Source organism: Artemia franciscana, chromosome 8 (genome assembly GCF_032884065.1).
Source record: "Artemia franciscana chromosome 8, ASM3288406v1, whole genome shotgun sequence".
NCBI lineage: Eukaryota > Metazoa > Arthropoda > Branchiopoda > Anostraca > Artemiidae > Artemia > Artemia franciscana.
The window spans coordinates 33,351,625-33,378,295 of record NC_088870.1 but is presented as its reverse complement, the minus strand read 5'-3'; the positions used below and the strand labels follow the sequence as shown (position 1 = coordinate 33,378,295).

The 26,671-nt window shown below is 35.7% G+C and overlaps 1 long non-coding RNA gene across 2 annotated transcripts in view; it reads right to left on the bottom strand.

The window, feature by feature from the left end:
* The window catches only part of LOC136030321 (uncharacterized), a 48,690-nt gene that overhangs the window by 16,275 nt on the left and 5,744 nt on the right, over positions 1-26,671 (bottom strand). For both annotated transcript variants that reach the window (XR_010618245.1, XR_010618244.1), the window contains exon 2: positions 10,056-10,214. This is a non-coding gene — a long non-coding RNA (uncharacterized LOC136030321). The remainder of the gene's footprint in view (positions 1-10,055; positions 10,215-26,671) is intronic.

Genomic DNA, 26,671 nt, shown 5'->3' with positions numbered 1-26,671 from the left:
ATTTGGCCCAAATGGTGCCTCTGCCGAGAATGTAATTTAAAGAAGAGCCAAAGCCCTTTCACCCTACTTGCATACGTGCCTGATGCTAACCCTCCTGCATTCTTTTTGTTCATAAGCTATTCTTAGCTCCTTTGCTTGGAATGTTTCTCAAGTAATGAAAAAAGAATTGACAAAAATTTGTATCAAAACTTCTTAGGGATAGCATCTTTGACCTTTTGATATGGCAGTTACGAGCAAGGGTGTATCCAGGAATTTTTCTGGTGGGGGTACTTTCGTTCAGGGGATTTACAAAAAAGAAATATCTAACAAACATATTGAAATTCAGTTTTAGCGCATTTCTACTACTTTTTTTACGGGTCGGAAAAATTTTGAGGGGGGTGAACCCGGTAACCCCCCCTGGATACGGCCTTGGAATTGCCAGCTTTTGTTTGTATTTCTGACTTGTTGCAACAATTCTACAAGTTAAAACGAAATGCAGTGCTCTATTTCTAGTAAAAATTAAACAGGAGCTCATTTTCCGTTGTTACTATAAGCAAACTTCCATAGAAAAAGTGCAAATAAGAGACCGCTCTAACCTTTTGGACCCGTTCGTCATCCATTTAGAGATAATAGCTTTGCAGTCTAGCTATATTCTTCTGTTGTCAGATTTTATTGTAAAAGAATTTGAAAATCCTTAAGAAAAATTTTGGCAAAGAAAAAAAATCTAAAGAGGATTTTTAATTCTGATCAAGCTTATGTTGTTTAAATGATTAGTTTATGTTTGTTTAGCATGTTACTAAATGCCCAGAACTTCCAATGGTGTTGTGGAAAATAAAATCTGTCATGTATTATCAATTACAGTCCAGTCGTCCAAAATGAAAACAAATTTTCAGCAAAACAGCAGGTTTTGAGTTTTTGATATAGGCTACGATGTATGGTTATTGACCCTGCCGTGTCACTTCGTGATGACTGCGGATTTATCGTTGTTCTATATACAGAAAATTAAATAAAAACTAATTTTTTTAGCTGAAAGTAAGGAGCGACATTAAAACTTAAAAAGAACAGAAATTACTCCGTATATAAAATGGGTTGTCCCCTCCGCAATCCCTCGCTCTTTGCGCTAAAGCTTTTAATTGTTTTAAAAAGTAAAATTGTGGAAAAGAGTCAAACTTTAGTGTAAAGAGCGAGGGATTGCGGAGGGGACAACCCATTTCATATACGGAGTAATTTCTGTTCGTTTTAAGTTTTAATGACGCTCCTTACTTTCAGCTAAGAAAATTATTATTTAATTTCTGAACGTTTTTGAATTAATGCATGTTTGGTTTTGGCTCTCCGCACATAAATTATTAAATTGAAATTTGTATATTAATTCTTTTTTTGGCTAAATGGCTTTCTCTTAGTTTTGATCAGACGATTTTGAGAAATAAGGGGTGGAGAAGGAGGCCTAGTTGCCCTCCAATTTTTCGGTTACTTAAAAAGGCAACTAGAACTTTTAATTTTTAACGAACGTTTTTATTAGTAAAAAATATACGTAACTTAAGAATTAACTTACGTAACAAACTTTCATAACCTTATATTTTTATTATGTATACGAGGGGGTTTGTACCCTCGTTAATACCTCGCTCTTTACACTAAATCGTAAGTTTTGTCCCAATTCTTTAAGAATGACCCCTGAATCAGAAAGGCCGTAGAATTTGAAATTACTAAAAATACTTTAGCGTAAAGAACAAGGTATTTATCTCCTCCTAAATACCTCGCTCTTTATGCTAAAGTATTTTTAGAACCCCTCATATGCGTAATAATCTCTGTTCGTTTTAAGTTTCAATACTACTTCTTCCTTTCATTTTAAAAAACGTTTTCATGTTTATTTTTCATTGTTTTCTTATAGTAATGCTAGAGAATCCTGCGCCCTTTTCATTGAATTTTTCTTCCCCCATGACAGATTCCTCCAAGGAAAGATCCTCCAACATAGCCCGCTCTCCTCAGCCCCATCCCCAAACAAAATAAAATCCCCCTGAAAACGTCTGTACACTTCCTAATAACCATTACTATATGTAAACACTGGTCAAAGTTTGTAACTTGCAGCCCTTCCCCCAGGGATTGTGGGGGAGTAAGTCATCCCCAAAGACATAGTTATTCTGGTTTTTGATTATGCTGAACAAAATGGCTATCTCAAAATTTTGATCCGTCGACTTTGGGAAAAAATGAGCGTGGGAGGGGGCCTACATGCCCTCCAGTTTTTTTTGTCACTTAAAAAGGGCAGTAGAACTTTTCATTTCCGTTAGAATGAGCCCTCTTGCGACATTCTAGGACCACTTGGTCGATACGATGACCCCTGGAAAAAAAAAACAACAAACAAATAAACACGCACCCGTGATTTGTCTTCTGGCAAAAAATATAAACTCCACATTTTTGTAGATAGGAGCTTGAAACTTCTACAGTAGGGTTCTCTGATACGCTGAATCTGATGGTGTCATTTTCGTTAAGATCCTACGACTTTTAGGGGGTGTTTCCCCCTATTTTCCTAAATAAGGCAAATTTTCTCAGGCTCGTAACTTTTGATGGGTAAGACTAAACTTGATGAAACTTATATATTTAAAATCAGCATTAAAATGCAATTCTTTTGATGTAGCTATTGATATCAAAATTCAATTTTTTAGAGTTTTTGGTTACTATTGAGCCGGGTCGCTCCTTACTACAGTTCGTTACCACGAACTGTTTGATTTGCGATCATTTGCAATGCAACTTTGCAACTTCAAACTGCATTTGGGTAGAATTTATCTTTTTCATGAAAAGTGGTACACATGAAAAATGCAAAAATGGAAATAATACGTATTTTGCATTTTTCACGTGAATAGTTATACACATTAAAAATATAGAAATAATTGTAATGCCGAAGCTTCCTTTTTTTTATTTTCTCGACACAAAACTTCATTTCTGTACATTATCATGTTGTATCTCAGAAAAAGAAAGACACGTATTAGAAGTTCCAAAATTGTGGAATTTTAATTAATATTCTATAGCTTATAATTCATTTCTTTGGGAGCATATTTGCAATATAGCCTGGAGATGCGCTTTCGAGATTTGTGCGCCACGTGGGGTGTAACATGTATGGCCCCTCCTGGCAGAGCTGTACTTACGCTTGGTGTGGAGTATGCCGTGTGCGGTGGAACAATTGGCGTTCTGAAATACACACCAGGTGATAATGAGTTGGCAGCATCTCGATAGCAAATTGCAAAAGCATGATCATCGCCTTCTTGTATAGGTCTTGTTTTAGAGAATCGTTAGGTTAAACATGACGATATAAGCATGACTTTTGTGTGTGAAGCACCAGGGAGCTAGGGACGGGGAGAGCTTCTGGCCAGCCCTCGTCCTGAAATCTCAAGACTTTCTTGATAATTTCCTATATTTTTTTTTATTCAGTGTGCCAGTTTTTGTGTTTGTAAATCCGTCCACCTACATTTCAGGTGCACATGCCTGGTAGAGGGTCAGCTTTTTCAATCTGACACATGTTATACGATTTTTTAGGGGAAAAATTGCAAATTCCAGATAGTCAAGCTGGAAACCTACGTTTTTAGTGCATATGACATGCCTCGTAAAGATCCTTGGGACCCCTCCCTTGAATTAGTGTTACTATCGGCTGAACTTCATACTAGGTTTCATATTAGGTTTGCGTGCATTTCTAGTTGGAGAGCCCTCTTCTAAAGCAACTAGCTTTCAGTTTAGGTTTACGCTGCATTGAGTTTCGTAACTTATACTTAGTTCAAACGCTTAGCATTCTGATCAAATCCTTTAAGAATTTTGACCCGATCTTGAACGTTAAAATGTTTCAAGAAATCCTGTAAAGTTTGTTTTAACCAAAAGTCTCACAAAATCCATAAGGTTTTTAGACAAAATTTTGTTTGAAAATACCAACAAAATCCTGTGCGTCTTAGCTTAGCATCTGTGTGTAAAAAATAATTTTTTGTTGTTCAAAGGCTAATTATATACCGAATTGAACTTTGTGATTGGGGGGGGGGACGAAATGATTTTTGTCAATTTTCATTAAAGGACATACGCAAAGATTTATTTCGCTTTTATGCCAGTGTTCTGACATGCTTTGCTACTAGTTTCTAATAACTCCAACTACACATGTCCTGCGTTTGCAAACGCAGGGTAATAATCTGGTAAAAACAATACTGGTTAAACATCTAAAATCCAAAGCAAATCACGCTGATTTCCTGGAGCTGCTAGGAAAAATTTTGACATGGAATTCAAAATTGACTAGTAATCCAAATAGCCTACAAGCAAAATTGAATATATGTTTCCTGCTCAGTTCTCAGAATGTCGTAGGAAGAGATTGCAACAAAGAAGGTTAACGTTTTCTTTGTTTCGAGAAAAAAAATCTTGGCGATTAAAAATAATGGTTACGTAGAATCAAATGCGATGTCTTTGGTCGCTGCGCAGTTGGAAGACAGCGGTGGCTTGGACCCAGCACTGAACTTTGCAAACAGTTTGTCATCCAAAACAATTTCTTCGCCAATTTATGACGTGTTTATTATATTTATGTATAATTACGAAACAGAAGAAATGTGCTATGTGATATTTTATAAAACTACACCAGCTGTTGTACTACATTAATCCTTAAGTTTTTATAAATCACATTTACACTATCCAACGACTATTCTAGGCTGCGTTAGACTCTTCCTGTGCATGATTTAGATACCGGTTGTAACCCAATTTCCTTATGTCTCTCACTTAGAACCCTTACTTGTTATTTGAACACTGTTCTTGCTCTTATAGTTTTTCTTGTAGATATCTAGGTTCTCCATCTTGCCGAATGCCAAAGAATTATTGTCTGTCTTAGTTGTTCATTGATTCTGTTTTTTTTTTTTTTTACATTCCTTTTCTAACAGAATGTGTGATCTGGACAGTTTTCTGATTAGAAAAAGTAAAAATAATGATTTTCTCCCCCCAGTCGCGTAAGCAGGGAGCAAGGAGGAGTCTTTGGGCCTGGCACCACCTAAAATGTCTAAATTTGAAATAAACTCGCGCAATCCCTACCAAATTTGACACCCTTCCCCAAAATAAATTTGAGCCTGTGTGGCTACTCCCAATCAAAGAAACGTCTGAGCATTCTGTCTCTCCTCTTATAAAAGGACTTTAAAGGCGCATCAAAATTTTACATTCCGAACACTTGAACCCTTAATGCGCTTTTATGAATGCCATATTGACAAATTGTAAAAATTAACGTTTTGACTACCATTAACTATCTCATCACCGTGAGCAGAAACTTCTGTTTTAATATATCTTTTTTTTTTCATTACACATGCAAGAAAACGTGGCAAGCTTTTTTATACGCCTTGAAAGAATCAGACAGGTCTTTGCCTGCCCATTTGCAATGTTTAGAAGAAAAATCTAACGGCAAAAACATGTTGATACCATTCATTCGGATCCCCGACGGCAGTCCTTTCAGTCCGTCTGGATGTTTGTCTGATTCATAATTAATTGAATCAGGGTAAGTTGGCGGGTGGGGCTAATGTTATGCAAGAATTCATTGACCTTTTGGAATATTGCTGTGCTACGAACTAATTGCTAAGGAAATTATTTTCTATGAAATTTTGTTAAATATTCAACTCTCCTACAGTCCTACGTTTGTCTGGATCAAATTACAGTTACGAACAAAATGGAAGGTAAAAAGAGATCTTTAAAAAGACCGGAAAAGACAACTTGAAATGGAAACGAGGAGCTCAGAAAAATGTCATTTTTTTGACAAAATGTCAAAATACAAAATGTCAATTTTGCTTGAGGACAAGAATTATTTAGAAGCGTCGCTTTCAAAATCGTTATTGGCAAAATTATATATGATGCTCACGTGTTATAGCTATTAAATGAAAATACAAGTTTTTTTAACTGAAAGTAAGGAGCGATATTAAAACTTAAAACGAACAGAAATTACTCCGTATATGAAAGGGACTGTTCCCTCCTCAACGCCCCGCTCTTTAATATCGCTCCTTACTTTCAGTTTAAAAAAAACTTGTTTTTTTTATATTTAATTTCTGAACGTTTTTGAATTAATGCATGTTTTGATTTTGGCTCTCCGCACATGAATAATTAAAACAAAATTTGCATATTAATTTATTTTTATGGCTAAATGGTTACCTCGTAGTTTTGATCGGACGAGTTTGAGGAAAAAGCAGCAGGGAGTAGGCCTAGTTACCCTCCAGTTTTTTTGGTTATTTAAAAAGGCTACTAGAACTTATAATTTTTTACGAAAGTTTTTATGAGCAAAAATATACGTAACTTACAAATTAACTTACGTAACGAGCTTCTATGTTCGTATGTTCTTATTACGTATATGAGGGTGATAATCCCTCGTCAATACCTCGCTCTTTACACTAAAGCTTACACTAAGGCTGTAGAATAAATAGTTGAAATTAATAAATTACTTTAGCGTAAAGAGCGAGGTATTAGGAGGAGGTGAACTCCTCATATGCGTAATAATTTCTGTTCATTTTAAGTTTTAATGCTGCTCCTTACTTCCAGTTGAAAAAACTTTTTCATATTCTGTTTTTCATTGTTCTTTAAAGAAAAATGCTAAAAAAAAATCCTGCGCCCCCTTTATGGAATTTTCCCCCATGACAAGTTCCTCCATGGAAACCCCCTCCCCTCAACCAAAAAAATCCCCCTGAAAGCGTATGTACGCTTCCCAATAACCATTACTATATGTAAACTCTGGTCAAATTTGTAACTTGCAGCCCATCCCACGGGGACTGTGGGGGAGTAAGTCGTCGCCAAAGAAATAGTTATTAGGTTTTTCGGCTATGTTGAATAGAATGGCTATCTTGGAATTTTGATCCGGTGACTTTGGGAAAAAGATGAGCGTGGGAGGGAGCCTAGGTGCCCCCTCCCACGGGGCACCTATACGATCATCCCTGGGGGAAAAAAAGACAAACAAAAATAAAAAAAAACACAAATAAACACGCACCCGTGATCTGCCTTGTGGCAAAAAAAAGCAAAATTCCACATTTTTGTAGATAGGAGCTTGAAACTTCTGCTATAGGGTTTTCCGATACGCTGAATCTGATGGTGTGATTTTCAGTAAGATCCTATGACTTTTAAGGGGTGCTTTCCCCTATTTTCTAAAATAAGGTAAATTTTCTCAGGCTCGTGACTTTTGATGGGTAATTCTAAACTTAACAAAACTTATATATTTGAAATCAGCATCAAAATACAATTCTTGTGATGTAGTTATTGTTATAAAAAAAAACGTTTTTTAGAGTTTCGGTTACTATTGAGCCGGGTCGCTCCTTACTACAGTTCGCTACCACGAAGTGTTTGATAGCCACCACTCTGCTCTTCATCTGTAAAGAAACCGGTTTTCTGTGTCTGCTCGGAGATATCAGCTTAGTCTGAGTGAGATAAACGGTATCTATATAAACATGTTTTAATTAAATATTTAATATAAAGGGGAGGGGGTTTAGTTTAGGTACTTAATATAAGGCATTCTGGGCAGCCTGCTTTCCATATTAGTTTGCATAATTTTGTCACTAAAGTATTATATTTTCATCATATTTTGGTATATTTCATTATGATTAACTTAACTTCACTTCTTTTGTGTGGTCGCTATAACAAGTTAGTATCGAATAACATGTATCACTCTTTGAAAAATTTATTCGATTTTGACATAAAATCAACTACGATGAATCCAGGATGAATAATAATACCCCACCCCCCTCCCAGGGGACAAGGATGTCTAATTTAGATAATAGTTATGTCTCCTTATTGTTTTATTTATTTTACCGCTGCGACATTAGAAGGCCCATAGTAAAAATTACGAGGACGTGGAGTAAAATTTTAACCCTACAAGGTTCAAAATCTTTTACGCTAAGGAACTATTCACGCTAAATTACGGACAATTTACGCTAAGGCATGCCAGGTTTTATATCGCATAGCATTTTAAAATATTTAAATTTGCATAGGTGTACTTGACGCGGCTTTATATTAAAATTTTTAAGACATTGCTATAGTGGGCTCTGAGAGGTTGTAGCCATCGTGTCCTTAGAGTTTGAACCTATTAGATTCCCCAAGATAGTAGCTGCAGACGGACCTTTGTACAAAGTGAAAGTTTTTAGGCCTGTTATCCCTCTCCATAAAAGATTAATATTTCTATGATTTCTCTTGCGTTGTCTGTATAGATTGACATTTTTTTTTGCGTTTTTGAATTTGTATCCCCTGAAAAAAAACGTTGTGCTTATGCGTCAATAGGCCATTTTGAGGATTACAATCATTTTTACAAAGGAAAAGTTATAGGTGGTCGATCAAATCGTGTTTCACAAAGTCATGTTGTATCTGGAGAAGTCTTTTTTGTCATGATTTGGGCTAACTTACAGCCGTTAATTTTCTAATTGTCAACATTGACAGCATGTTATCAAGAAAGGGATGAATCGTAAACATTGCTATTAAAATAAAAATTAAAATTAAAAAAGAACAGATCGGAGCCCAATCTAGACAGTTCAGCCGTTCAGAGTGATAATAATAGTCAAAAAAACAATTCCTTTGTTCTTCGCAGTTTGAATCAAATAGGCTACAAGTGTTTATCGTCTTACTGGAACGGATTGTAAAACAGTAAAGCGCTATATGTTCTCTTCGTGATTTAGTTTGATTTGAAGCAGATCGTGGAAAGGCAATTTTACCTCTTATCTTCTTTTAAACCCACTTTGCAAGTTATCCTAATCTTTAGCTTTGCTATCATAAACTTGTATATTACTGTTGTTTTTAGCCCATTTTCTAAAAATTTTGAAGAATCAAACAACAAGAAGAAAATCAATATTTAAATAGATCTGGAGCACGTTTTTGAAATTTAATTCCAACCATATTTAAAGGGGCTCGCGTATGGTTTTTGTAAGTCCCAAAAATAGTTAATAACACATTATTTAGTTTTAAAAGCATGAAGGGTATTTTGATGTTTCTGAGCTAATCCTCATCCCAAAAATTGCTTGCGACCTCAAAAAAAAACAATCTCTGGTAATCTAAAGTAACGATATGAATATATTTACCGTTTATTCTTTTATATTTATTGTGAACTTATTAAAAAAAACATTTTACACAACAGAAAGCAGTTTTTTTCAAAAAAAAAGCCGAGACACATTAAAACCTACGAGGACCAGAAACGAAAGTCATTAATTCAAACTTAAAACAGAGAGCAATTGTTATGAATGAATAAAGAAACCGGAATCAAACAGAAATTAAAATGAACAATCACGTCAAACAATGATAACAAGTACTGCAATCGGTGAATAAATAAATCCTAAAATCAACGGATATTAAACTGAATGACCAAGTCAAGTTTAAAACGTAAAACTTTCCAATTAACTCACTAATGATATAGCTAAGAAATAGGCTATATATGTTACTATGAAAGACCGAAATTGGAGAATGTCGACATTGGCCAATGAATGCGGAGCTTAATCATTAGCTCGACAAACACTGAATGATTCTCCATGGATTTAGTCAACTTTTTCAGTTTTATGCACGGTTTGATGGTGACAGGTTAGATTGAGTTAAGTTTTAACCAGTTTCTGACATTTGTAACCAAGTTTAATGTGACCTAACCTAACTTTTACTATCAAACCTTGGATAAGACTGACGAGGCTAATTCAATCAAAGCGAAGAAAAACAAATTTCGGATATTCACCGGTGAATGTTGACATTTACCAGATTTCGGTCTTTTGCCGTAACATATATATACCTTTGAAATCACAATTTTATCCGGAATCCAAATATAACATTTATTCGCGTCAGAAATTAATTTATACCATCTCCACACACACACACAATGGGCAAATTTATACCCTGAATTGTCTTTATGCAATGAATTTCCCATTATTAAGACGAACTGTTTAATTAATTTGAAGAAAAGAATGACTTACGGAGAATTCAGTGTAGTTATACAGGTTACAACTCAGAGTATATATTTGCAAATTAAGGGTATGGGGCTAAAGTCCATTTCCGATGCAAATGAATGTTATATTTGGATTCAAGATGAAATTCTGATTTTAAAGATATCTGATTCGTGGATTAATCAGAAAATTTACCTTTTAAACGAACAGATATTACCACAAATAGGAGTAGATTGGCGGAGAGGTGTATTTTCCAAATATATATTTGTATTACAAAATCTTTTCATCCATAAATATGTCAACTGGGGTTGTTGCACCTTGGCCAAATTTTACCTCTGTACATTAAACATAGACCTGAAATTGAAACCTTGAACAGATCATGCAATTTACGTAAGGGAAAAAACACAGATCCTTTTGCACAAGTAAATTTACAATGCATGATCTGAATCCACATTTTATTTCGTGAATCCCTTTGAGCTAAATAAAAAGAAAAACCACATCACAAGGATAAAGAACTGCTTGTCAAGTAAATAATATAGAGCAAGTTTCCGGTTTTTAAACCAAAAGAATTTGCAACTGTTAACGGCGAGACTGGATGTTTCCGTTGTGTTTTTACTGCATCCAACAGACGTTGTTGACTGTTGCTATGCTGACTTTCTCTTCTGGAAGCTATTGTGAACTCGTTTGTGGATTTACTTCAAATATGAGGAAGTTGTTAGGTTGTATCATAGCATTTGGCTTCATTGAAGTGAATAAACATGATAATCAAGAAATTCTGAAAATAGTGGATCTTTTTACAAGGGGCTGAGCGCAGGGTCCCCGTCGACAGAGGGCTTTAGTCTCCAAGGGGGACGAGAATACCGGTAGAGTAACTAAAAGTAGGCTTTCGGAGAAAAATTATATGAGGTGAAAATTTTGGGGCCAAACTTATTGATTTGTTTCAAACAGTTCATGGTAACAAACTGTAAGTAAGGAACGATGCGGCTCAATAGCAGCCGAAACTCTAAGAAACAGGGTCTTGATGACAATAGATACATCAAACAATCAAATTTTGATGCTTATTCAAAATATGTAAAATTCGTCCAATTTAATTTTACCCATCAAAAGTTACGAGCCTAAGAAAATATGTCCAATTTTTGGAAAAAATGAAGGAAACACGCCCAAAACATCGCGTGGTCTTAACGAAAATATCACCATCAGATTCAGCATAACAGAGAACCCTGACGTAGAGGTTTCAAGTACCCATGTACAAAAATGTGGAATTTCGTATTTTTTTTCCGGAAGAAATATCACGGAGGCATGTTTATTTTTTTGTTTTTTCCCTAGGGGTGATCGTATCGAACCAGTAATCGTAGAAGATCGGAAGAAGGCTCATTGGATCGGTAATCAAACGTTCTAGTGGCCTTTTGAGAGACCAAAAATATTGGTGGGGAACTAGCCCCCCTCCAACGCTCATTTTTCCCCGAAGTCACTCGATCAAAATTTTAAGATGGCCATTTTTACAGCGTAGGCGAAAAATCTAACAACTGTTTTTGAGGATCACTCGACCCCCACAGTTGCCGGGGGAAGGGCTGTAAGCTATGAAATTTGCCCGTTGTTTGCTTATAGTATTGGTTATTGGGAAGTATACAAACATTTTTCAGGGAGGTTTGATGGTGGAGGGGGGGTGGTTAAATGAGAAAGACTTTTCACAGAGGAACTTTTCGTGGGGGAGGGAATTTCCCATGGAGGGCAGCCGAATTTTCCAGCATCGATCAGAAATTAAATAAAAACAAGTTTTTTCAACTAAAAGGAGCATCTTAAAACGAACAGACATTATTACGTATATGAGGGGCTGCCCTCTCTTCAATACCTCGCTCTTTACTCTAAAGTTTTTCTTAGAACTTTTAAAAGAGCTTATTATTCTAATTAAACAGCCTTTCTTAATTTAGGAGTCATTCTTACATAGCTAAAATAAACAAGAGCTAAGAGCTCATATGGCACTTGTGACGAGGTCGGAAGAGCTAAGAGCCAAGAGCTCTAGCAAAATTCTAAGAATTGATTGCTTTAAAAGGAAAGTCAGAGGCTTAATACCGGTCGGGATTTAAAATAAGAGCTCTGAGTCACGAGGTCCTTCTAAATATCAAAATTTATTAAGATCCGATCACCCACTTGTAAGTTAAAAATACCTCAATTTTTCAAATTTTTCCTCTTCCTTCAGCCCCCCAGATGGTCAAATCGGGGAAAACAACTTTATCAAGTCAATTTGTGCAGCTCCCTGACACGCCTACCAATTTTCATCGTCCTAGAACGTCTAGAAGCACCGAACTCGCCAAAGCACTGAACCCACCTCCTAACTCCCCCAAAGAGAGCGGATCCCGGTTACGTCAATCACGTATTTAGGACTTGTGCTTATTCCCCCCAGGTTTCATCCCGATCCCTCCACTCCAAGCATTTTCAAAGATTTTAGGTCCCCCCATAATTCCCCCTAATGTCCCCGGATCCGGTCGGGATCTAAAATAAGAGCTCTGAGACACGATATTCTTCCAAACTTCAAGTTTCATTAAGATCCGATCACTCCTTCGTAAGTTAAATTTACCTAATTTTTTCTAATTTTTCAGAATCAACCCCCCCCCCAACTCCCCAAAACAGAGCAGATCCGTTCAGGCTATGTCAATAACGTATCTAGGACTTCTCCTTATTTTTCCCTCCAAGTTTCATTCCGATCCCTCCACTTTAAGCGTTTTCCAAGATTTTAGGTTCCCCCTCCAACCTCCCCCCAATGTCATCGGATCTGGTCGAGATTTAAAATAAGAGCTCTGAGACATGATATCCTTCTAAACATAAAATTTTAATAAAATTCAATCTCCTGTTCGTAAGTTAAAAATACTCTATTTTTTCTATTTTTTCCGAATTAACGGGCCCCCACTCCCGCCCCATCTGGTCAAATCGGGAAAAAGACTATTTCTAGTTTAATGTGGTCCGATCCCTGATGCGCCTGCCAAATTCATCGTCCTAGCTTACCTTGAAGTGCCTAAAGTAGCAAAACCGGGACAGACAGAACGACAGAATTTGCAATCGCTACATGTTACTTGGTTAATACCAAGTGCCATAAAAATGAAACTTTAGTGCAAAGAGCGAGGTATTGAGGAGAGGGTGATCCCCCTCATATATGTAATAATTTATGTTCGGCTTAAGTTTTAACGTTGCTCCTTAATTTCAGTTGAATCTTCTTTTTTATTTAATACGCTTTAGGGCTGAGTCTTGTACGTAATCGATTTATAGCACTTCTGGACTTCTTCCAGTTGCTTCCCAGCCACGGGCAACTGTACCCTGTGGGAAGGAAAAGGAAGAAAATCTAAGCGTCATGGATTGGAGCTCAAAGTCTATTTTGTCATTTTTTCTTTCTTCGCGGCAGCAAGGGAAGTTACCGGCTTTATGTTTTTTTTGCTCGCCAAAAAAATCGGAGTCATTAGAAATGTCAATGTTTGTCCCGCTATTTCTTACATTATCCATATAGTTTGCCTATTTCCTGGTACTTTTTTTCTGGGAGAGAGAGTCCCTCCTCCTGGAACAACATCGTACATACGTGGATAGCCATGCACGTAAAGAGTGGGGGGAAAGTGACTGGTAGAACTTATCTATATATATAAAAATAAGTTGTCTGTCTGTGGATGTGTGGATGGATGTGTGGATGGATGTGTCAGGTGACGTCACCTGAAAAAACTGGATTAGGTGACGTCAAAACTGAAAAAACTAAAAAAAGGCAAAAACTACAAAAAAAACTAAAAACTAATAAAAAAAATAAAAAAGCTAAAAAACTAAAAAAACTATAAAGGTAAAAACCAATAAAAAACTAAAAAAAAAACTGAAAAAACTAAAAAAAGGCAAAAACTACAAAAAAAAACTAAAAACTAATAAAAAAAGTAAAAAAGCTAAAAAACTAAAAAAACTAAAAAAACTAAAAAAAGGTAAAAAACTAAAAAAAATAAAAAATAAAAAAAAACTAAAAAAAAGGAAAAAACTGAAAAATAAGCTAAAATAAAGGTAAAAACCAATAAAAAACTAAAAAAAAAAAAGGAAAAAACTAATAAATGACGACACTCAAAGAGAAAGCGACCAGGACAAAAAACTAAAAAAAAAGGCAAAAACTACAAAAAAACTAAAAACTAATAAAAAAAATAAAAAAGCTAAAAAACTAAAAAAACTAAAAAAAGGTAAAAAACTAAAAAAACTAAAAACTAAAAAAAAACTAAAAAAGGTAAAAACTAAAAGAACTAAAAAAGAAAAAAATAAATGACGACACTCAAAGAGAAAGCGACCAGGACAAAAGGAATGTTCGATTAGCAATCAACAAAGCACCGGGACACAGGGAGTATAAATGACGACCAGGACACAAGTAAAAAAAAAAATTAACAAAACTAAAAAGAAGGTAAAAACTACAAAAAAACTAAAAAGAAAAAAAAACTAAAAACTAATAAAAAAACTAAAAAATCTAAAAATCTAAATAAACTAAAAAAGAAAAAAAAAGGAAAAAAATAAAGGAGAAAAACAAAACTAAAAAACGAATGTATATACAGACCGGTACACCGGGATACAAATGACGACCGGGACACAGGGAATATAAATAACGACCGGGACACAGGGACACAACTACAACGGGGACACCGGGGGAAACAGGGGGATATAAATGACGACCGGGACAAAAAAACTAAAAAGAAATAAAAACTAAAAACTAATAAAAAAAACTAAAAAATCTAAAAATCTAAATAAGCTAAAAAAGAAAAAAAAAGGAAAAAAATAAAGGAGAAAAACAAAACTAAAAAACGAATGTATATACAGACCGGGACACCGGGATACAAATGATGACCGGGACCCGGGACACAGGGAATATAAATGACGACCGGGACACAGGGACACAACTACAACGGGGACACCGGGGGAAACAGGGGGATAACCTGACAATCTATTTATATGCAAAGACAATGGGACAGCAAAGAATGTTGTATATTCGCAAGTTTTACGTAGTTAAAACCATATATATATATATATATATCTATATTCACAGGTGGGACATAGGGACACAACTACAATGGCGCGTAACTATTATGGCGCGTAACGACTTACGCGCGCGGGGGGGCTTGGGGGGGGCGCGAAGCGCCCCCACCAACTAGGTGTTGGGGTGGCGCGAAGCGCCACCCCAACAGCTAGTTACATTATAAAAAAATGTAGCGGGAGAGAGAAATGGGAAGTGAAGATATATAAAACAAACCCAAAGTAGAAACAATAGGGAATTTTTTATCTTCGTTGAAGTAAGGATGCTAGGGCTGTTTTTAAAAAGTAAAAAAAAACACTATTAGTTCTAATTCTCACATTTTGATTCAAGTTTGTATATATATATATATATATATATATATATATATATATATATATATATATATATATATATATATATATATATATATATATATAAAAATATATTTAAACAGTAGGCAAAATCTATAATGTATAGCCTTAGCCTTTACTCCAGGTACTGTCGAGGGTCATAACAATTCAATCAGAACATTTCCAGATGAAAAATTGAATCGGTAAAGATAAAATAGGAAAAGTTTTGCACATTTCTGTAAAATTTTGCACATTTCTGGAAAATTCTCTCAATGTAACTTTCACATATAAAATTTACCCTTGTAAGTTCATCCCCACAAACTTCCCTGCACATGGAAAATTCTCCCCCTAGAAGGATTCCCATTATTTCCTGGAAAACAGAAACATCATTTGCTACTCTTCTAACGGGGTACCGAGTAACTCCATTGTCCCGGGGGGGGGGGTAATAAAACAGGTATTAGAATAGAAATTTCATTAATCTTACATAATATCTTGAACGTGTCACATCAAATTTTGAAAAACAGATAAGTCTCAAAGGTATCTACAGGCAAGCCTCTCTTTTTTGTACTCCCCTCACCAGCTTTGACCTGCTATAATTCTCTATATTAGATAAATATCTAAAAACCCGTCCCTCCTGCTATTGCACGATTCTAACAATGGTGGAATAAACTTATTTTTTGCAATATTCATTAAAACGCTTTTGAACCGCTTTAAAGCAAATGCATAAGCTGGGTTAAACCCTTAATGTTGTAAAGCCCTATTTTCTACCGAACAGCTGCTATTATACAGGAGGGGAGGCATCCCGCTGTCTGCTAAATTAATGTATTCAGACAGATCGCAAACAATTGCCTTAGAACACGTACCATACATACCGTTAAACACCCTAATTGCAATCCTCAAGTTTACTGATTTTGTAGCTTCTCCGTCTAGCATATTTCTCATGCAATTCTAGTTTAACTAATTTTCACTCTCTGAAAAAGGAGTTAGGAAAATGAGACGAATCTGCTGGGTAACGTATACCCTGAGAAGGTTTTTGAGGTACGTACCAAACCTATTTTATAACTCTTTAAGGTCAATCTCCGAGGTTTGAAGCCAATGCTATTTTCCTATAGCAGTGAAATGCGTATTAACAACAGACACGAGCAGATTCTTTGATGAAAAAATTCCTGTGGCTTCATTGAAAGCTTTAACATGAATAGGCCGAACAAATTTGCATTTTTTTTCTTTAGAGCCTCATAAAAAATTAATTAGTGGGGACACCTCTAATTTTTAAGAGTAGTAATAAAATAAATTTTAGAAGACGTAGAGAATTGTAAAGTAGCCTCTCGATTTGCCACGAGATTTCAAAATTTTTGGCCGTGAATTTTTTTTTTTGTTATCATCAGTTTCCTTTAAAATTTGCCATTTAAGATATTCTTCCTTTACTATTTAAAAGGGTTGTACTAATCATACAGCCTTGATTTTTAGGTCGTTTTGTAGATCTTATGCCGATAAATCATCCCAAAGATTCTCAAGTTTGTAGTTATGTGGAATGATTTTTAGCAATAATTCTTAGTATTCAAGATTTCCTCCTTTCTCATTGGCTTAACCACTCTTTGAGGGGTTTGCCAGAATATCATTAAGAATGTTGACATCTCCTTAGCATTGCGACCAGATTTAAAGGAAGTTGAAAACATGTATAATTGGCAACAACACCTTGAGGCAATATCATATTTAATACTTCATACGAATTGGCATTTTTTAGGTTACAAAGCTGTTACAAAGCAGATAACATTATTGGCCTTTAAAAGTAAAGAAACACCGATTGTAGGCCTATATAATGTATGAACATTTTTTTTAAAGAAGAACATTATTCTTAAAAACACATCATTTTAAATATTATTGGTCTTTAAAAGTAAAGAAACACCGATTGTAGACCTATAGAATGTATGAACCTTATTTTTAAAAAGAAAATTATTCTTAAAATCACATCATTTTAACATTATTGGCCTTAAAAAGTAAAGAAACACCGATTGCAGACCTATAAAATGCATGAACATTATTTTTAAAAAGAAAATTATTCTTAAAAACACATTATTTTAATCATTATTGGCCTTTAAAAGTAAAGAAACACCGATTGTACGCCTATAAAATGTATGAACGTTATTTTTAAAAAGAACAATAACCTTAAAGACACATCATTTTAAATATTATTGGTCTTTAAAAGTAAAGAAACACCGATTGTAGACCTATAAAATGTATGAACCTTATTTTTAAAAAGAAAATTATTCTTAAAATCACATCATTTTAACATTATTGGCCTTAAAAAGTAAAGAAACACCGATTGCAGACCTATAAAATGCATGAACATTATTTTTAAAAAGAAAATTATTTTTAAAAACACATTATTTTAATCATTATTGGCCTTTAAAAGTAAAGAAACACCGATTGTACGCCTATAAAATGTATGAACGTTATTTTTAAAAAGAACAATAACCTTAAAGACACATTATTTTAAACATTATTGGCCTTTAAAAGTAAAGAAACACTGATTGTAGGCTTATAAAATGTATGAACATTATTTTAAAAAAGAATATTATTCTTAAAAACACATTATTTTAAACATTATTGGCCTTTAAAAGTAAAGAAACATCGATTGTAGGCCTATAAAATGTATGAATATCATTTTTAAAAAGAACGTTATTCTTTAAAACACATTATTTTAAACATTATTGGCTCTTAAAAGTAAAGAAACGCCGATTGTAGGCCTATAAAATATACGAACATTATTTTTTTTTAAAATCTAAAGTTGTAGGATATTCGTCAATTTTAGTTCCACGGGATCTCATTTCATTACTAATAGTACCGTATCTTAGAATATTTTAGTTTTTTCCCCCATCATCTCATACAGTTGACGATTTATAGGCTCGTTCATAAATGATTGATTACCCCGGTTTGGAACCGGGGTAATCATATACTTTGCTTTACGGAGTAATGCATATACTACTAAATTAATGTCATTTAAAGTAATATATTCGTGAAGGTACATAATAAACATTTGGCACCCTTGCCCTGGGGTCATAAATACAAGTAAGGGAGGAAGGAAACCCCTAGGGGTATTTAATAAATTTTTGAAACTACTTATATTTATATACTATTCGTCAAAAACAAGAGCTAAGAGCTCATATCGCACTTGTGACGAGGTCAAGAGGAGCCAAGAGCTCATATGATATGACCTGTAGTAACATTCTAAGAATCAATAGATTGCTTTAAAAGGAAAATCAGAAGCTTAATGCCGGTCGAGATTTAAAATAAGAGCTCTGAGTCACGAGGTCCTTCTACATATCAAAATTCATTAAGATCCGATCACCCACTCGTAAGTTAAAAATACCTCAATTTTTCTAATTTTTCCTTTCCCTTCAGCCCCCCAGATGGTCAAATCGGGGAAAACAACTGTAACGAGTCAATTAGTGCAGCTCCCTGACATGCCTAACAATTTTCATCGTCCTAGCACGTCCAGAAGCACTAAACTCACCAAAGCGCTGAACCACACCACCTAACTCCCCCAAAGAAAGCGGATCCAGTCCGGTTACGTCAATTACGTATCTACTGCGTTTATAAGCGTTTTCCAAGATTTCCAGTTTCCCCCTCCAACCCCCCCCCAATGTCAACAGATCTGGTCGGGATTGGAAAGAAGAGCTCTGAGACATGAGTTTCTCCTAATTATCAAATTTTATTAAGATCCGGTCACCCATTCTTAAGTTAAAAACACCTCAATTTTTCTGGTTTTCCCAAATTAACAACTTCCAGCTCCCCCAAAGAGAACGGATCCGTGCCAATAATGTCAATCTCGTATCTATAGCTTGTGCTTATTCTTCCCATCAAGTTTCATCTCGATCTCTCCACTCTAAGCGTTTTCCAAGATTTCCAGTTTCCAAGGTTTCTGTTTTTCCCTCCAGCCCTCTATGTCCTTGCATCCAATTCTAATTGAAAATGGATTATCTGAAACATAAGATTCTTCTGCATATTAAGTTTCATTAAGATCCGATCACCCATTCGTAAGATACCTCGATTTTAACGTTTTCCAAGAATTCCAGTTTCCCCCTCCAGCTCCCTTCAATGTCATCGGATCTGGTGGGGATTTAAAATGATAGTTTTAAAGCACAAGATCCTTCTAGATATCAAACTTCATTAAGATCTGAACACCCGTTCGCAAGTTACAAATACCTCATTTTTTCTAATTTTACCGAATTACCCCTCTCTCCCCCCAACTCCACCAAAGAGAGCGGATCCGAGCCGGTTATGTCAGTCACCTATCTTGGACTTGTGCTTATTCTTTCCACCAAGTTTCATCCTAATCTCTCCGCTTTAAGCGTTTTCCAATATTTCCTGCCCCCCCCCCAAATGACACTGGATCTGGTAGGGATTTAAAATGAGAGATCTGGGTTTCGAGATCCTTCTAAATATGAAATTTCATTAAGGTACGATCACTCTTTCATAAGTTAAAATACTTAATTTTGTCTAATTTTTTAGAATTACCCCCCCCCCCCCCAACTCCCCCAAAGAGAGCAGATCCGTTCCGGCTACGTCAATCCCGTTTCTAGGACTTGTACTTATTTTTACCACCAAGTGTCATCCCGACCCCTATACTCCAAGCGTTTTCCAAGATTTTAGGTCTCCCTCCAACTTTCTCTTCACCGGATCCGGTCAAGATTTAAAATAAGAGCTCCGAGACATGATATCCTTCCAAATATCAAATTTCAATAAGATCCAATCTCTCCTTCGTAAGTTGAAAATACCATATTTTTTTAATTTTTCAGAATTAACCCTCCTCCTCCCAACTCCCCTAAAGAGAGCAGATTCCAGTTACGTCAATCTCATATCTAAGACTTAAGATTATTTTTACCACCAAGTTTCATTCCGATCCCCCCACTCTAAGCGTTTTCCATGATTTTAGGTTTCACCTCCCATCTTCCCGCCAATGTCACCAGATCCGGTCGGAATTTAAAATAAGAGCCATGAGACACGATATCCTTCCAAACATTAAATTTTATTGATATCTGATGACTCTTTCCTAAGTTAAAAATACCTCATTTTTTCTAATTTTTCAGAGTTAACCCTCCCTCCCCCAACTCCCCCAAAGAGAGCGAATCCAGTCCGGTTACGTCAATCACATATCTGCGATATTTGCTTATTCTACCCACCAAGTTTCATCCCGATCTCTTCAATCTAATCATTTTCCAAGATTTTCGGTTTCCCCCTCCACCTCCGCCTACTCTCACCGGATCTGGTTGGGATTTGTAATAAGAGTGCTGAAGCACAAGATCCTTCTAAATATCAAGTTTCATTAAGATCTGATTACCCGTCCATAAATTACAAATACCTCATTTTTAATTTTTCCGAATTACCCCCCCCCCCCCCCAACTCTCCCAAAGAGTGCGGATCCGGTCCAGTTATGTCAGTCACGTATCTTGGATGTGTGCTTATTCTTGCCACCAAATTTCATCCTGACCTCTCCACTCTGAGCGTTTTCCAAGATTTCTGATACCCCCCCCCCCCACACAACTCTCCCAAATGAAACTGGATTGAGCCATATCTAAAATGAAAGATCTGAGTTGCAAGATCCTTCTAAATATGAGATTTCATTAAGATTCGATCACTCCTTCGTAACTTAAAAACATCTCATTTTTACGAATTAACCGTCACTCCACTCCCGCCCCCCCACTGACGGTCGAATCGGATAAATGAATATTTCTAATTTAATCTTGTCTGGTACTGATTTTTCTCATTTTTCAGAATTAACCCTCCCCCCAACTTCTCCAAAGAGAGCGGACCCGTTCCGAATATGTCAATCACGTATCTAGGATTTGTGCTCATTTTTACCACCAAGTTTCATCCCGGTCTTTTTTTTCGAATTAACCTCCTCCCCACTCCCCCAGATGATCAAATTGGGGAAACGACTATTTCTAATTTAATCTAGTCTGGTTCCTGATACGCCTGCCAAATCTCATCGTCCTAGCTTATCTGGAAGTGCCTAAACTAGTAAAACAGGGAAAGACAGACAGACAGACCGACAGAATTTATGGTCACTATATGTCACTTCGTAAGCACAAAGTGCCACAAAAACTTGTTAATACCACATAAATTTACGAAACTTTTTCTAAGACCTTTTAAGCCCTGAAAGCAAGAGAAAAATTATGGTCTAACTCAGTGTCTTCAAGTATCGCCCCGATTTACGAACAATTAGCTACAACTGAAGCCCAGCTGGAGAAAATAAAAAGTCATCTGCTGGAAAATATAACCAATCAAACAGTTCGTGGTAACGAACTGTAGTAAGAAGCGACCCGGCTCAATAGCAACCAAAACTCTATAACATGGAATTTTGATACCAATAGTTACATCAAAAGAATCGCATTTTATTGTTGATTTTAAATATATAAGTTTCATCAAGACCAATTACTCATCGAAAGTTATGAGCCTGAGAAAATTTGCCTCATTTTAGAAAATAGGGGAAAACACCCCGTAAAAGTCATAGAATCTTAACGTAGAACCTTATTGTTACCTTATTGTTCCCGTTACCTTATTGTAGAAGTTTCAAGCTCCTATCTACAAATATGTGGAATTTCGCATTTTTTTTTGCCAGAAGACAGATCACGGATGCGTGTTTATTTGTTTTTTTTTCTCTGGGGTGATCTTATCGACTGAGTGGTCCTAGAATGTCGCAAAAAGGCTCATTCCAACGGAAATTAAAAGTTCTAGTGCCCTTTTTAAGTGAACAAAAAAATTGGAGGGCACCTAGGCCCCCTCCCACGCTCATTTTTTCCCAAAAGTCTCCGGATCAAAATTATGAGATAGACATTTTATTCACCATAGTCGAAAAACCTAATGACTATGTCTTTAGGGACGACTCACTCCCCCGCAGTCACCGTGGGAGGGGCTGCAAGTCACAAACTTTGACCTGTGTTTGCATATAGTAATGGTTACTGGGAAGTGTACAGATGTTTTCAGGGAGATTTTTTTTGGTTTAGGGGGGAGATTTGAGGGGGAGGGGTTACTTGGGAGGATATTTCCATGGAGAAACTTCTCATGGGGGAAGAGAATTTTAATGAAGGACGCAGGATTTTCTAGCATTATTTGAAAAAACAACGAAAAAATAAATATGAAGTTTTTTTCTACTGAAAGTAAGGAGCAGCATTAAAACTTAAACGAACAAAAATTATTACGCATATGAGGGGTTTACCTTCTCGTTATACCTCACTCTTTACGCTACAAGTATTTTTAGTAATTTCAACTATTTATTCTACGACCTTTGTGATTCAGAGGTCATTCTTAAGGAATTGGGACAAAATCTAAGATTTAGTGTAAAGAGCGAGGTATCGACCAGGGTTTAACCCCCTAATATACGTAATAAAAACATACTAATATAGAAGTTCGTTACGTAAGTTAATTCGTAAGTTACGTATATTTTTTACCAATGAAGACGTTTGTAAAAAAAAAGTTCTAGTTGCTTTTTTAATCAATCAAAACTTGGAGGGCAACTAGGCCTAATCCCTCGCTCCTTTTTCTCAAAATCTTTTGATTAATTGCAATTAATTAATATGCAAATTTCGTTTTAATTATTTATGTGCGGAGAGCCAAGATCAAAACATGCATTAATTCAAAAACGTCCAGAAATTAAATAAAAAAAGCAAGTTTTTTTAAATGAAAGTAAGGAGCAACAAGAAAACTTAAAACGAACAGAAATTACTCCGTATATGAAAGGAGTTTTTCCTCCTCAACGCCCCGATCTTTACGCTAAAGTTTCTTACTGTTTTAAAATAGAGTTAAGAGAAGAGTCAAACTTTAGCGTAAAGAGCGGGGCGTTGAGGAGGAAAAGCCCCTTGCATATACGGAGTAATTTCTGTTCGTTTTAAGTTTTAATGCTGCTCCTTACTTTCATTTACTTTCAGTTACTGAAAAGTTCAATGACCCAAATTAATTGAACAAAGAAGGTACTGAACTGATAATCAGCCAGGTTTATGATTCAATCACGCTCGAGTTTAATCCAAAGTTTGCAAAAATTGAGCAGGCTCTACTAGGTAGTCAAATTGAAAATTTGGAGGAGAAAATTGGTCGAATAGAAAAAAAGCTTGATAATTATGATCAAGAGTCCATGCTTGATAGCCTTGTATTTCATGGGGTAAAGTAGTTTCCTGGTGTAGACACTCATACGACAATACCTAACATTATAAATTGCAAAATGTCTGTGCTGGGCCCTTTACTTTATTTAGTTTACGTGAACATGATGCGCGTTTATCTAAAGGATACATATATTACTGACATTATTGCTAACAAAATTTCCAAAATCCGCAGATAATTTGATAGCAAAAGCTCGTATTACTCTCAAAAGATTAGAGATGTTTACAAGTGTAAGTTTGCTGTGTGTGAATGTAAAGAAAATTTTTTACTGACATTCTTTAGAGTGGGTGATTCTGTTGATGTAAGTAGTAAAGTTCTATTTGATGAAAAGCCTATTTTACAAGTTATATCACTGCGGTACCTCGGTTTCCATAATGCTTCTAATCTATCGTAGAAGCATCATATCGGCATTATCTCCACCAAAGTTGCACGTGGAGTTGGCATCGTCAAAAGATTGAAGCATATTCTGCCGGAAAGTATTCTTCGCACGATATATTTTGCAATAATCTACCCATATATCATATGGATGTTTAGTCTGGAGAAGCAATTTTTATGTTAATTACAAGCTAAATGGCTTTCTCATAGTTTTGATCGGACGATTTTGCTAAAAAAGGGGGATGGGAGAGGAGGCCTAGTTACCTCCCGATTTTTGGTTACTTAAAAAGACAACTAGATTTGTTTTATTTTTTTTACAAACGTTTTTGTTAGTAACAAACATACGTACCTTACGAATTAACTTATGTAACGAACATATATATTTGTGTATTTATATTACGTATATGAGGGGGTTTGCCCCCTCGTCAATCCCTCGTTCTTACACTAAAGCTTGAATTTTGTCCCAAATCTTTCAGAATGACCCTTGAATCACAAAGGCCGTAGAATAACTAGTTAGAGTTACTAAAAATACTTTAGCGTAAAGAGCAAAGTATTGTGGAAGAGACGAACCCCCTTATATAAGTAATATTTTATGTTCGTTTCTAAGTTTTAATGTTTATCATTACTTCCAGTAAAAAAAAATCTCATTGTCTTTTTTAAAATGATGCTAGAAAGTCCTGCGACCCCTTCATGGAAATTCTCTTCCCTTATGAAAAATTGTTCCATGGAAAGATTCTCCCACGTAACCTGCCCCCCCCCCCGACCAACCCTAACCCCAACACAAAAAAGTCCCCCTGAAAACGTCTGTACACTTCATAATTAACAACTACTATGTGTAAACAATGGTCAAAGTTTATAAGTTGCCACCCCTCCCCCGGGAACTGTGGTGGATTTAGTCATCCACAAAGACATAGTTTTTAGGTTTTTGACTAAGTTAAACAGAATGGCTATCTAAAAATTTTGATCCGGTGACCTTGGAGAAAAATGTGCGTTGGAGGGGGCCTCGGTGCCCTCCAATTTTTTGGGCACTTAAAAAGTACACTAGAACTTTTAATTTACGTTAGAATGAACCCTCTTGTGACATACTAGGACACCTAGGTCGATACGATCACCCCTGAGGAAAAAAGAACAACAACAAAACTAAAAAATACGCACCCGTTTTCTGTCTTCTGGCAAAAATACAAAATTCCACCTTTTTTATGATAGGGGCTTGAAACTTCTACAGCAGGGTTCTCGGATACGCAGACTCTGATGGTGTGATTTTGTTAAGATTCTGTGACTTTTAGAGGGTATTTCCGCCTGTTTTCTAAAATAAGGCGCAGTTTCTCAGGCTCGTAACCTTTGACCGGTAAGACTAAACTTGATGAAACTTATATATTTAAAATCAGCATTAAAATGCAATTCTTTTGATGTAACTGTTTGTACCAAAACTTCGGTTTTTAGAGTTTTGGTTACTAGTGAGCCTGGTAGCTCCTTACTGCAGTTTGTTACCACGAACTGTTTGAAAATGTTACTTGTAAATGAATAAAAGTAATATATTCTACTATAACGTTGAGATAGAACTTACCAATGTCTCAGGTTTTCCTGTCCCTTATTTGTTCTCGTTTTTTTTCTGCCCATTGTGAAAATTCAAATGCTAAACTGTTATCTGACTTGTAACCAACCAAATTCCAATGGTCAGCTGTTACCAATTAGACATGTGAAAAATTTAAATTCCCTTTAAATCCGGTCGTAATATCTCAATTAAATCAACAGAGTTTAAATATTCTGGTACAACCCTCAAGAGAGCAATTAAGCCAATGAGAAAGGAGGAAATCTCGGTACGTATTTCAATGCTATCTTAATAGAATTAGCTTTCAACCTAGGAGATTGACCTTAAGGAAATAACTGTAAATCAATATATTCTCAATTGTGGTCTGAATTTCAAACTCTTGGCCTGGGATTGAAGCCCTAAAATCTCAGACGAGTGAATGATGGAATATTTTTAAAGATTTTCTTTAATTCTCGTGAAAACTACTTTCATGATAATTTGAGTTGGAAAGGGGGCGGGTTTCTGACAATGATAAAGAAAGGGGTAGTTTAAATTTTACATTTAAACGATGTTTTATAAAGTATTTGCAACTATATTATAGCAAGAATAAGAGCGAAAAATTTATTTGAAGAATTGAAAATACTTAGGTAGATTATTGTATTCTATTTTCAGTTTTATTTCAAAACTCAGTTTTTATTTACATCTATTTATGGTCCTTCCTCTATGGGCTGTGGGGGGGGTTGAATTCTTTACTATTCTTCGAAAAAGTTTCTTTTATCATCGTGAGAGCGTGAAAACTATGGTTTTCTAGCATCGATATAAAAAGGGTGGGGTGCGATAGGAGGCGACTTATGTTTTTGACTACAGTAGATATAGATTTTCACTACATGAAAAACAAAAAATTCTTTTCTATTTAGGGAAAACTTGGACCGATGTCCCCCTCCCCTAAAGAGGGGGAGGATTATGTATAGTGCTCAAAAACCAGCCCCATTACAGGGGGAGAAAGCTAGCCCATCAGTGCTCTGCAAGCACGAACTAGCCATGCCTTCAAGACCTGCACCCTATGAAAGTGGAGCTGCTGGACCTTCTAGGCCCCCAATGCAAGAGCATAATGCAAGCCCTTCGGCTCTCAAGCCTCATGTTAGTGAAGTTGCTGACCCTTCTATGCCCAAAATGCAAGCGTTTGATCTTAATGTAAGTAAAATATATCGATATTTTTCGGAAAACTTACCGCTTTTTCTAACTATTGTGTATTCTTTTTAGTCTGCTATAGGGGGTCTTGTTCGCCACCTCTGAAAGAGAGATTTAATGCTACTGCCTTATCCTAAAAATAATCCTTTCTTTGAAGGATATTTCAGTAAAAAATGTTTTTTTTGGAAAATAT